The sequence below is a fragment of the Herpailurus yagouaroundi genome, unplaced genomic scaffold, assembly GCF_014898765.1.
Source record: "Herpailurus yagouaroundi ecotype Mexico unplaced genomic scaffold, PumYag 188, whole genome shotgun sequence".
Classification (NCBI taxonomy): Eukaryota; Metazoa; Chordata; class Mammalia; order Carnivora; family Felidae; genus Herpailurus; species Herpailurus yagouaroundi.
Genome location: NW_024412419.1, coordinates 35,728,058 through 35,741,277, shown reverse-complemented (window position 1 = coordinate 35,741,277; position 13,220 = coordinate 35,728,058).

Sequence of the window (13,220 nt, the reverse complement as noted above, 5' to 3'; positions counted from 1 at the left end):
ATAAAATAAAATAAAATAAAATAAAATAAAATAAAATAAAATAAAATCTGTTTTAAAAAATGAGAAAAAACACTTATGGGTAGGAGATGCTGAGACATAGATCTCGCTATAAACCTCACCCCCCAGGGTGACAACCCATAAGCAGGAGGGAACTCTAAACCCATAGTTCCCTGAGGAGTGAAGGATTTGAGCCCGACATCTGGCACCCCAACTTATAAGACCTACACCTGAGAGATGAGCCTCCAAAACCATCTAGCTTTGAAAGCCAATGGGGTTTACGTCCCTGAGACCCACAAGGCCTTGGCAAACAAGCACCATTTCTTACTCGGGCGGGGGATCCTGTGGACTCACCTGGCTGCCCTCGGGGCCAGCAGAGACACAGCCAACTGAAAAGCGACCAGTCTTTCTGTGAAAAAGGCCTCCAGCTTTGGCCTGAGGGGCAGGCATCTAACTTAACACACGTCTAGGGCCTACTGAATTAAGCCCCAAGATGGAGGCCAGCAGGGGTCATCTGTGTGGTCCGCCCTCTCCCTCACTCCAGGTCAGCAAGGTCTCCAGAAAAGGAGCTAGAACCCTAGTCTGGCACCCTGGTTTTCCCGGTTAGGTTACCACCCTTGCCCGCCTATCTCTGGTGGCCAGCAGGGCTTGTGCTCCCAGGTCCCCCCAGGGCCGTCACCAACGGAGTAGGAGTTCTTACCCAGCCACTACCCGCAACACAAGGCAGGGAGGTACAGCCTGAGGCGTCCGTCCCCACAGGAAAGAGGCCTATTAGCTTATCTTCACAGCTGCAGCGGAGGGGCAGGCTTTTAATTAAACACTCATCTAAGGGCCTCTGGTAATTTCTCTCCAGAAACCTCAGAGGGCAGGTGCTAGCTTTGTGCTCTCCCTCTGCCTCGCTCCGCTCCACACGTGGCCAGTGTCTCCCCAAAAGGAGCTTGTGAACAAATCTTCTGCCCCAGTTTTTGTGGCTGTTGCTCAGGAGACACCCTTTGATCCCCTGGCTCCGGTGGCCAGCACGGCTTCCATTCATGGGTCCCCTAAGACTATAACAAATGGTCTTCACCTGGGAATTTGAGAAGATAGGAGCACCCCCGTGTTCATAGCAGCATTACTTACAATAGGCAAGACACAGAAACAACCTAAGTATCCATCAATGGATGAATGGATAGAGAAATGTGGTGTATGTCTACAATGGAATATTATTCAGCCATAAGAAAGAAAGAAATCCTGCCATTTGTGAGGACGTGAATGGAACTTGAGGGCATAATGCTAAGTGAACGCGAGGCTGTGAGCACAGCACTCAAGGAATGAAATCAGAATCACAGAAAGCACACGCCTCCCTTGAGCCTCTGGGGAAAGTTCTTAAGCAGTACCTGGGAGGTTCGTGAGTACGCCACTGATCCACTGGTGTTCCTGGTGACATCACCAGGAGACAGGCCCTGGGCTGTCATGTTCTAGGAGGAGCTTGCTGAGGAGGAGTGCCACCATGAAAGGACCAACCGTCGTCTGACCCTGTGGTTAAGGCAGGGCGGCAGAGGGAACCCAGTGTAAGAAAGGAAAATGCCATGCCCTGTCTGCCTCTTACCCAGGGGCTCATACTTCTCCCTTAGACTGCTTTAGGACCTCTGCCTTGACTCCCACCAGGAGCTGAGGCATTGGCGGTGGCTGCTCACCAGGGACACCAAAGGGAGCCAAGAATGAGAGGAGATGGGGTTTCACTTCTGCCCAAGCCTCCTGCTCAGCTCCCTTGAGTGGCAAATGCACTCCTCTCGGGGGCAAGCACCCACCCTTGGAGGTACGCACTGAAATGCTGGTGGCTGTGGGAGAGAACAGTCTCTCTGTGAAGAAGGCTGTGCTGCTATCTGCCAGCTTCCCCCCGCCCCTTAACTGCGCAGACAGGGCGCTGGTCACACATTTAGTTTACCCGGGGCAGGTTTCTACGTGCAGATTTGTTGTGTCAGGGAGGACCCCAGAGGTTCCCGGTAACATTGCATCTTTAGCTATTGGTGAATTTGGAGCTGTGACAACAAACAGAAAAGGAAGTGACACTTTTTTTTTTAATGTTTATTTATTTTAGAGAGAGAGAGAGCGCGCGTGCACATGCACACACACACACACACACACACACACACACACATACACACACACACGAGCGGAGAAGAAGCAGAGAGAGAGGGAGACACAGAATCCGAAGCTGGCTCCAGGCTCTGAGCTGTTAACAGACTGAGCCATCCAGAGGCCCCGGAAGGAACACTTTCTTATCCACTTGATAAGATTATTTTTTACTTAGATTTCAAAGCAGGTGAGGACATTATGAAAATAGACAATTAGAGGTCTCACTCACTTGTGGACATAGACAGTAAGTCCTAACAATAAGTCCTTGGATAAAAGATAATAATCTGTTATCCAAGATTCTGAAATCTAAAAAGCTCTGAAACCAAAAGATCTTCCGTAAGGCATTTGGAGGCAGAAACTGAAGTGAAGTCCTTATTTATCCCACTTAATATTCACAAGTTTGTGGCAGGAGTTTTATCATGTTTGATTACAAAGTCCTTTCCCTGGATTTGGTGGGATGCGATATATGGTACATTCACTATTTTCCCTTTCTCAAATCCAAAAATTTCCAAATTCCAAAACACATCTTTACAAATTTTCAGAGTAGGAACTATGGGTCTATATTAGCAATCTGAATCTTTTTTTGTTTGTTTGTTTTTGTTGTTTTTGTTTTGTTTTGTTTTTTTAATATATGAAATTTATTGTCAAATTGGTTTCCATACAACACCCAGTGCTCATCCCAAAAGGTGCCCTCCTCAATACCCATCGCCCACCCTCCCCTCCCTCCCACCTCCCATCAGCCCTCAGTTTGTTCTCAGTTTTCAACAGTCTCTTATGTTTTGGCTCTCTCCCACTCTAACCTTTTTTTTTTTTTCTTTCCCTTCCCCCATGGGTTTCTGTTAAAGGAATCTGAATCTTATCTAGAAATCCTATGCAGAAAAACCTTGGTTTGTGAGCATAATTCATCCTGGAAACATGCTTGTAATCCAAAGCAATTGTATATTAAAGCAAATTTCCTCCTAAGAAATAATGGCAGATGATTCATTCCACAACCCAAAAGTATTCATATAAAAATGATTATAATACCGTAATATAATACAAAATAATAAAGAAAATACAAAATATAAAGAAAAACAAACAAATTAACCTGCCACTTACCTTTGAAAGCTTTTGTGGCTGGGAGACAAAAGAGAGGAGGGTTTTCGTGTAGGACAACTTTCACTAACACTAACAGAATCACTGCTATCTCTTGGCTAATGGAATCTTTTTCTGCATGGGGGCCATTGTATATACTTGCACGGATGTTGACGACAATACAGTATGAATACTCTCTTGTCATATACTGTATTTAATGTGACTGGCAATAAGGCAGCAGAGGAAAGGGTCTATATCTGCAGGCGGCCTGACCTAGAATGAAGCATGGCATTGCTAAGCTTACTCTTGGATGGAAAAGCAAAGGACTGTCCATAGGTGCTTTGAAGTGATAAAAAATACACTGGTGCCAGCTGTGGGCACCTTCCAATGTTCTGAAAAATCACTGGTTTCTGCCAAACACCGTGGCCTGAGACCAAGCATCCAAGCATGGGAGACAATCATCCACAATCCCGCAGAGAGAGAGACAGAGCGAGAGCGAGAGCGAGAGAGAGAGAGAGAGAGAGAGAGAGAGGGAAACCATTGGCTCAGTTGTGATCATATGATGTTCGACATTACATACTGCTTGTATTGCTAGACATCACTCATTTAACAGGTTAAAATTTGTTGGAAATGTTTGCTTGTCTTGCAGAACACTCGCTGAACAAGTTACTCGTAATCCAAGGTTTTACTGTAAATATATATTGCTATGTTCACCGTGTCCTGTGGAGGAGGCATTATCTCTACCCCCTTTATGAGATGAGGAAACTGTGGTGCAAAGAAGTGAGGTTTTCACCTGTTTTGTCATCTGTGAAAAGGAGCTGCTGATAGGTCCTCCTTTAGAATGTTGGTGTGAGTGGCAAATACGTAAGTTCCTGTGAAGTGCTTAGAGCCGCTAGTGGGCTGGGATTGATTTGAAGCATGCTTCTGCAACGCGCTTTTTCCGATCAACATTGTATTTTGGAGATCTGTCTGGGTGACGCTCATAGCCCTCGCTCATCCGTTGTGTGAGCACTTTGATTTCAACCGTTCTCCTGTTGATGGACACTGTGCTAGTTGGGTCCTTCCAGAAGCAGATGCCAAGAGACAATTACACATACAAGGCATTTATGGGGGGGAGGGGGGTTACGTCCTATGGAGGATAAAGGGGGACAAATGCAGAAAGAGGTGAGAGCGTTCAGATGTGATGCAGGCCTGACACCTGTGGAGGGAGAAGGGAAGGAAGGAAGGTTGGAGGGGAAGAGCTGGGTCTGTGGGACAGCCCCCAGGAAGACTGGCTGGGCTGATGAGGCAATCATTGAGCAAACAGCACCATCACAGGAACCTCCACGCTACAGGGGTGGGCCTACCCTGGAGCTCCGCCATGTTAGTCAAAGGCCGGGAGCAGCCATGGGAAGCTGGGCTCTTGGTCCCTCACGGTCCCCATAGCAGAGGTCTGGGCAGGGCGTTTCTGTGGGCAGCCATAGGCATTTGGGTCGTTTCACATTTATCCCAATGGGTTTTACCTATGGTGGTGACTGGGCCCACCCTGCTGAGGTGACTACATCTACTGGGAGCTGTCAGAATCAGATTTGTGGGCCTCATAAACTCACTGAGGTGAAAAGGCTAGCCTCAGGCCTCTCCAGGGTCAGCCCCCAATTCATCCCCCTAAGAGGACACACACTGTCTTGACGTGTCCTTGTGGCTGGGGGAACACCTACTTGCTACACAGGTATGGGACCCTTGGGTCCCCTTCCTCACAAACATCAAAAAAGGATTCTACCTTAGGGTAACCCAAGGGTCTTTGTCCCCTTCCAGCCAAGGGTCGTGTCCTCTTCAGTGTCCATTTGGGGAAGGAAAAGGACAGTGTATTTTTTCCAGTAGAGTATTTAGGTTCTTTCTTTTAGGAAGCTCGGGGCTCTTGGGGTAGTCCACCCCAGGACCACACACACTTTGAGGGGACAAGTGAAGAACTGAATGTATTTGATCCTCTTTTCGGCCAGCAGGACCCAGGAGGAGCACAGGGAGTGGGGAGAGGTCCTGGAGAGGAAGCCAGAAAGATGGTTTGGGCCCGGAAGGAAGATTGGTAAGCTGACCAATCTCCATCACTGTTTGTGTCCAAATTGACCCTTTGTTTTTGTTGGGAACTTTGGGGGGGGGGATGGGGAGGGGTGGTATCTCCCAGGTGATCTGTATTCGTGTCAAACCATAAATGACACAGCACGAGGCAGTGGCTGGGATCCAGGGGTTCGGGGTCTAGTCCTGACAACACTATGGACTGCTGAGTGGCCTTGGGCAAGTTGGACACAATGTCTAGGCCTCAGCTTTCCTAGCTGTAAAACGGAAATATTGCCATCTGCTGTGACCCACCTACTTCATGCAGACCAGAGGATCCCAGAGTCATCTAGGACTAGTCATCTAGTCACCTACCTCCTCCTCCTTCAAAGGAAGGCATGGGGGGGGCGGAGTAGGACAGCTGGCAGACAGGACACTGATCTGGTGCAGGTCCACAGTGGGATGGACCCTGCCACTAGGCTCGGGAATTTTCCTCTGCCACCCTCCCCAGCCTTTGCTTGTGGACTTCTTCCAAGTGGAATTTCCTGAATAGCTTATCAGCAGGCAGGAGACCTCTGCACGCAGAGCAGGGGGTGGGGGATCCAGGGGGATTAAGTAGGCCATGTGTGTGTGTGTGTGTGTGTGTGTGTGTGTGTGTGTGTTGGACAGGGGACACAATGGACCTGGTCCCTAGGGGCGGGCTTGTTATTCCCCAGACTGAAGTCACACATTCCTTATCTGGAGTCAGGAGCCTTATCTGGAAGTCACCTGAACAGGGAATTTTTCTCCAGTCTCCAGGAAAGCCCCATTGAAGCCCCAGCGCAGGTCCCTGCACCCAGCCCAAGCTGGCTTTATGTTTATCGCAAACATTGATAATCCTTGGTTTGCACTTTCACTTTCCTTTCACTCTATATATTATCCTCGTGATGATGATTCATTATATACTCACTCTCTTTGCTTTGATCCAGTAGCGTCCTATCACTAAAAACTATAAATCTCGAACTTCCAGGAAAGTGAAACTTAGAAGCAGGCTGTTTCTCTCCTAAGTTTGTTTGTTTGTTTGTTTCTAGAACTTGAGCAGGAGAGAGAAGAAGAGGGAGAGAGAAAGAGAGTCCCAAGCAGACTCCAAGCTCAGTGTAAAGGCCAACGTGGGGCTTGATCCCGTGACCCTGGGATCGTGACCTGAGCCAAAATCAAGAGTCGGATGCTCAACCAACTGAGCCACCCAGGTATCCCTCTCCTAAGTACCTTATAAGCAGAGCATTTTTTGGCTGTGGTGGGACAGGCCCAGTGACCTGTGGCCTCTACAGATTAGCTTCCCTGGGGTCAGCTCGGGCAGCAAGGGCTGCCCTCAGCCACCCACAGCCATCGGAGCACTCCATGGTCAGTTCCAGCCACCTTCCCCTTCCGGCTCCCTCTGCTTTGGCCAGTGTGACCTCCTCATTGTTCCTCTGACACAGTCTGCACTTTTCCACCTTGCCATGAGCTGTGCTCACTATGTGGACTACCTGAATTTCTCCTCCTGTCCCCAAATAGCCATTTGCCCTGTAAGTACAGTTCAAGTGTCATTTCCTCTTTGAAGCGTTTCCTGCTCCCAGGGTAATATTGCCTTCCTCTTCTTCTCCCACTTGCACTTCATTATTCATCTGTTTTAGTGTCTATTTGGGTGTGGGGTGGGGTTTTTTTTGGGGGGGGGCCCATCACTTAAAAAAATTTTTTTTTAATGTTTATTTTTTTTGAGAGACAGAGAGTAAGTGGACAGGGGCAGAGAGAGAGGGAGACACAGAATCCAAAGCAGGCTCCAGGCTCTGAGCAGTCACCCCAGGGCCTGACATGGGGCTTGAATCATAAACTGTGAGATCATGACCTGAGCTGAAGTCGGACGCTTAACCCACTGAGCCACCCAGGTGCCCCAATTTTTTTGCAACATTTTTGCACTGAGGTATAATCCACATTCCATGCTATCCACACCTCTAAAGTGGGCAGCTCAGCTCAGTGGTTGTTAGTATATTCACAAAGGAATGCAACCACCAGGACAATCAATTTTAGAACATTTTCCTCACCCCAAAAAGAAACCTTATACCCCTTAGTTGTCACTCCCCATTCCTCCCTGTCCCCAGCCATGGCACCTGCTAATTTACTTTCTGTCTTTGTGGATTTGCCTCTTCTGTCACACAATATGTGGCCTTTATGAGTGGCTTCCTACTCTTAGTATGCTTCCAAGATTCATCCATGTTGTAGCATGCATCAGCATTTTATCTCTCTTTTTTTTTAAGTTTTTTTATTTTGAGAGAGAGAGAGAGAACGCACAGGTGGGGTACAAGCAGAGAAAGAGGAGGAGAGACAATCCCAAGCAGGCTCTGCCTTTTCAGCCCAGAGCCCAACACAGGGCTTGAACCCACGAACCATGAGAACATAACCTGAGCCAAAGTTGGACGCTTAAGTGGAGGAGGCACCCAGGCGCCCCATCACTTCAGCCCTTTTTTATGGTGAAAAACTATCCCATTGTATAGATATACCACATTTTGTTTATCCATTCATCAGCTGATGGACATTTGGGTTGTTTCTCACTTTGGGGCTACTATGAATAATCCTGCTATCAACATTTGTATACAAGTTTTTGTGTGGACGTATGATTTCAATTCTCTAGGGTGTATACCTACGAGTGAAATTGCTGAGTCGTATAACTATGTTTAACTTTTTGAGGAACTACCAGATTATTTACCAAAGCAACTATTTTTATTTTTTTTAACTGGTATAGAAACTCATTCCCATTGTTAAAAAAAAAAAAAAAGCTTCATATTGCAGTTAAATTTAAATTTTTCTCGGTCAAGTTTCCACTACCCCACTCCTTTCCTCAGGGTTACCTCTCTTATCCTTCTAGATCCTTTACTATGCATTTACTAATACACACACACACCTGATATATTTTTACATACATTAAGCTTACTATATGTCACATTCCGTATGTCAGAAATATCATGATAACTTGTCCTTTGTAACCATGGTACAATGTTCCCCAAGTCGATAAACCCTAATTAATATAAGCTCACCCACACACTCCTCCATTTGCTTTAATCCAGTGACTTTCCATCTGACCAGTGTGAGTGATATTCTAGAATAAATAAAACTGGGGCAATAGGTTATGAATACTTTAAATTTCAGTAGACGATGTCACAAATTTTTTTGTTCAATCAATTTGCATTCTGTTGGCATTTTGTTGCTGCCTTCATTTGCATTTCCCAGACTCTGGTGAACAAGATCGTCTATCACATGTTCATTGGACGCTTGGATTGATTTCCCTGTATGTGACCTTAGGTACTTGCATGGAGAGCTATTTGTGATTTTCTTATAGATTGTAGGAGTGAATGCTGTATATATTTGGATGTCAATCCATTCTGTTACATATGCTGAAATACCCTATTTCCTGATGGTTAACTTTCCTTTCAGTTTTATTTATGGTATCTTTTGGCAAAGTAGCGCTTTTTAACAATCTGTATGTAATCAAACTTGCCAGTCTCCCCTTCGTTGCCTTGGTTTTTTTGTATCTTGTTTTAAAAGGCCACCACTGCTCTGAGGTCAAATATTTTCTCATATTGTTCTTTCAAATACCTTGTGCACATCAAATGTGGTAAACATGCACGAGCACATAACATGATGGCAAAAAAATCAAGCTACCAATTAAATAAATTATATCAAAAGACATATGTGAGACATTTGCTCAGCAAATGATATAAAAATAAATTACTTTAGATTTAAATATTGTCTATTAAATGGAAAAGTCATGTGCTGTGATTCTGCAAAGGTATAAACTCCAAGGAAACACAAATTGCAGTAACAAAGCCCATGATTTCAGTGGTTTGGCACAACGGAGGTTCTGTTTTCATCCACATTACGGTCCAATGCGGTGATTCCTGGTTAGCTCGCCTTCTGTCTTATGTTTTGACCGTTCCCTAGAATCTCAAGTGTCCTCTGCACGCAAGAAGTACATTGGGGAAGAGAGGAGCCTCAGATCAGATATAGCACCTACTGTGCTCTCTCACATTCCTTCGGTGAAGGTTCAGAATGTAGTCCCAGGCTGGGCAGCTGCTTCCCGGCAACAACCTTGTACTTGTACTTGCTTTGAGTCTTGCCAAAAACCCGTGGATTATGGGTCCAAGGGAGCTCGGTGCTCACGGACATCAGGGAAGCTCTATATGAATGCAGCAGCTGAGAATGACCACCAGGCATATTGTGCGTATCTCCTATGCTACTGCCTGCTCCTTTGTGCTCTTAGACCTCATTGCGTTTGTATTCTTCCCTTATTCTTTCTTCCTTTCTCATGTTCCAAGATTCCTTCTTCTATAATTACTGATTTTTCTGTTTGGGGAACTTCCTTTTGTCATTCCTTTAGGTTTGCTGGTAACGAATTCTCTTAGTTTTCTTTCATCTGAGAAGATCTTGATTTCCTCTTCATTCCTGAAGGATCATTTCTCTGGGCATAAAATTCTGAACTGATAGTTTTTTTTCCCCCTGCCCTTGAAAAATGTGACACTTCCTTGTGGCCCCCGTGGTTTCTGATGAGAAATCCATTGTCATTACAATTGCTTTTCCCCTAAATGTAAGGTACTATTTTTACTGGCTGACATTAATACTATATAAATACTTGTTACATGGGAATGCAAACTGGTGCAGCCACTCTGGAAAACAGTAAGGAATTTCCTCAAAAAACTAAAAATAGAACTACCTTACGACCCAGCAATTGCACTACTAGGCATTTATCCACGGGATACGGGTGTGGTGTTTCTAAGGGACACATGCACCCCCATGTTTATAGCAGCACTATCGACAATAGCCAAAGTATGGAAAGAGCCCAAATGTCCATCGATGGATGAATGGATAAAGAAGAGGTGGTATACACACACACACACACACACACACACACACACACACACACACACAATGGAATATTGCTTGGCAATCAAAAAGAATGAAATCTTGCCATTTGCAACTACGTGGATGGAACTGGAGGGTATTATGCTAAGTGAAATTAGTCAGTCAGAGAAGGACAAATATATGGCTTCACTCATATAAGATACAAAACAGATGAACATAAGTGAAGGGAAGTAAAAATAATACATAAACAGGGAGAGGGACAGAATATAAGAGATTCTTAAATATAGAGAACAAACAGAGGGTTGCTGGAGGGGTTGTGGGACGGGGGGATGGGCTAAGGCGGGGGTAAGGGGCATTAAGGAATCTACTCCTGAAATCATTGTTGCACTATATGCTAACTAACTTGGATGTACATTTTTTAAAATAATTAATTAATTAATTAAAAAGAATTTCTATTTGGTTGGGTTTTTAAAGATTTTTTTTATTACATTTATTTATTTTTGAGAGGCAAAGTGAGACAGAGGGCGAGCGGGGGAGGGGCAGAGAGAGACGAGACACAGAATCTGGAACAGGCTCCGGGCTCTGAGCAAGCATTCAGCACAGAGCCTGACGTGGGGTTCAAACCCATGAACGGTGAGATCATGACCTGAGCCGAAACCAGACACTTAACCAACTGAGCCACCCAGGCACCCATGGTTGTTTTTTATAATTTCTATCTCCCTACTGAGGTTCTCTATTTATTTTAACATTTTATTTATTTTTGAGACAGAGAGAAACAGAGCATGAACGGGGGAGGGGCAGAGAGAGAGGGAGACACAGAATCGGAAGCAGGCTCCAGGCTCTGAGCCATCAGCCCAGAGCCCGACTCGGGGCTCGAACTCACGGACCGCGAGATCGTGACCTGAGCTGAAGTTGGACGCTTAACTGACTGAGCCACCCAGGCACCCCTTTTTGAACAGATTTATAATAGCTCATGTGAGTCTCTAATACAGGTGGCCAACAGACACATGATAAGATGCTCAACATCACTCATCATAAGGGGAATGCAAATCAAACCTATCATGAGATATCACCTCACACCTGTCAGAATGGCTAAAATCAAAACTGTAAGAAACAACAAGTGTTGGCAAGGATGTGGAGAAACAGGAACTCTTGTGCAGTGTTGGAGGGGGGAGTGCAAACTGGCACAGCCACTGCCATTGTGGGGCAGTAATGAAGATTCCTCAAAAAATTAAAAAGAGAACTACAGGGGCGCCTGGGTGGCTCAGTCGGTTAAGCAGCCGACTTCGGCTCAGGTCACGATCTTGCAGTCCATGAGTTCGAGCCCCGCGTCAGGCTCTGTGCTGACAGCTCAGAGCCTGGAGCCTGTTTCAGATTCTGTGTCTCCCTCTCTCTGCCCCTCCCCCGTTCATGCTCTGTCTCTCTCTGTCTCAAAAATAAATAAACGTTAAAAAAAAAAAAAAAAGAGAACTACACTACAATCCAGCAATCACACTACTGAATATTTAACCAAGGAATACAAAAACACTGAATTCAAAAGGATATAGGCAACCCTATGTTTGTCGCAGCAATATTTATAATAGGCAAATTATGGAAGCAGCCCAAGTGTCCATTGATAGATGACTGGATAAAGAAGATGTGGTCTACATATACAATGGAATATTGTTCAGCCATAAAAAAGAATGAAGTCTTCCCATTTGCAATGACACAGATGGAGCTGGAGAGAATAATGCTAAGGGAAAAAAGTCAGGGAAAGACAAATACTATATGATTTCACTCATATGTGGAATTTAATCAACAAAGGAAAAATGAGGGTGAGAAAGACAAAGCGAGAAACAGACTCTTAACTACAGAGAACAAACACACTGGTTACCAGAGGAGAGGTGGGTAGGGGGATGGCTGAAACAGGCGAAGGGGTGAAGAGCACATTTATCATGATGAGCACTGAGTAACGTATAGAATTGGTGAATCACTATATTTTACACCTAAAACAAAAATAACACTGGTTTTAAACTAAAAAAAAACTAAAAAAAAAAAAATAAAAAGGAAGAAAAAAAGACAAAGAAAAATTAAACTAAGAAAAATAAATAAAATCTTTGTCTAGGAAGTTCAACATCTAGCCTTCTTCAGGGGCAGTTTCTAGTGACTGATTTTTTTCCTGTGTATGGGCCATACTTTCCTGTTTCTTTTCAGGTTTTATATATATACAGATAGAGAGAGAGAGATTTATTTTTCCTTTTGAAAACCAGATCCTCCTAGGGGCACCTGGGTGGCTCAGTTGGTTAAGCAGCCAACTTCGGCTCAGGTCATGATCTCACGGTCTGTGAGTTCAAGCCCCACGTCGGGCTCTGTGCTGACAGCTCAGAGCCTGGAGCCTGTTTCAGATTCTATGTCTCCCTCTCTCTCTGACCCTACCCCGTTCATGCTCTCTCTCTGTCTCAAAAACAAATGTTAAAAAAAATTTTTTTTTTTAAATTTATTTTGAAAACCAGATCCTCTAGATATCATCTGGCAACTCTGAATATGACACCACCACCACCACCACCCCTGCCGGGGTTCGTTGCTACTGTTGTTTGTGTATCCATTTGTTTAATGACTTTCTGGGACTAGTTCTGTAAGGTCTACTTTTTTTTATTTTTTTTAATGTGTATTTATTTTTGAGACAGAATGAAACAGAGCACGAGTTGGGGTAGGGGCAGAGCGAGAGGGAGACACAGAATCTGAAGCAGGCTCCTGGCTTTGAGCTGTCAGCACAGAGCCTGACGCGGGGCTTGAACCCACCAACCGTGAGATCGTGACCTGAGCCGAAGCCGGACGCTTAACTGACTGAGCCACCCCGGTGCTCCTGTAAGGTCTATATTCCTTGTAGCATGCAGCCACTGATGTCTCCACTCAGTTAGCTTAATAGTCAGCTAATGACTGGACAGAGATTCCCTTAAATGCCTTGAGCTATAAATCTTCCGCTCTTTGCCAAGGAGCTCTGTGGGTTGAGGCATGCCTTCAATGCTCAGGCAATTTACAACTCTGTCTTACTGTTTACTTTCTGCTTGCACAGCACCTCAAGGGAAGCCAGAAGTGAGAGACTGGGGCCCTCTCAGGCCTTTCCAGACCATGCACGTAGTCGT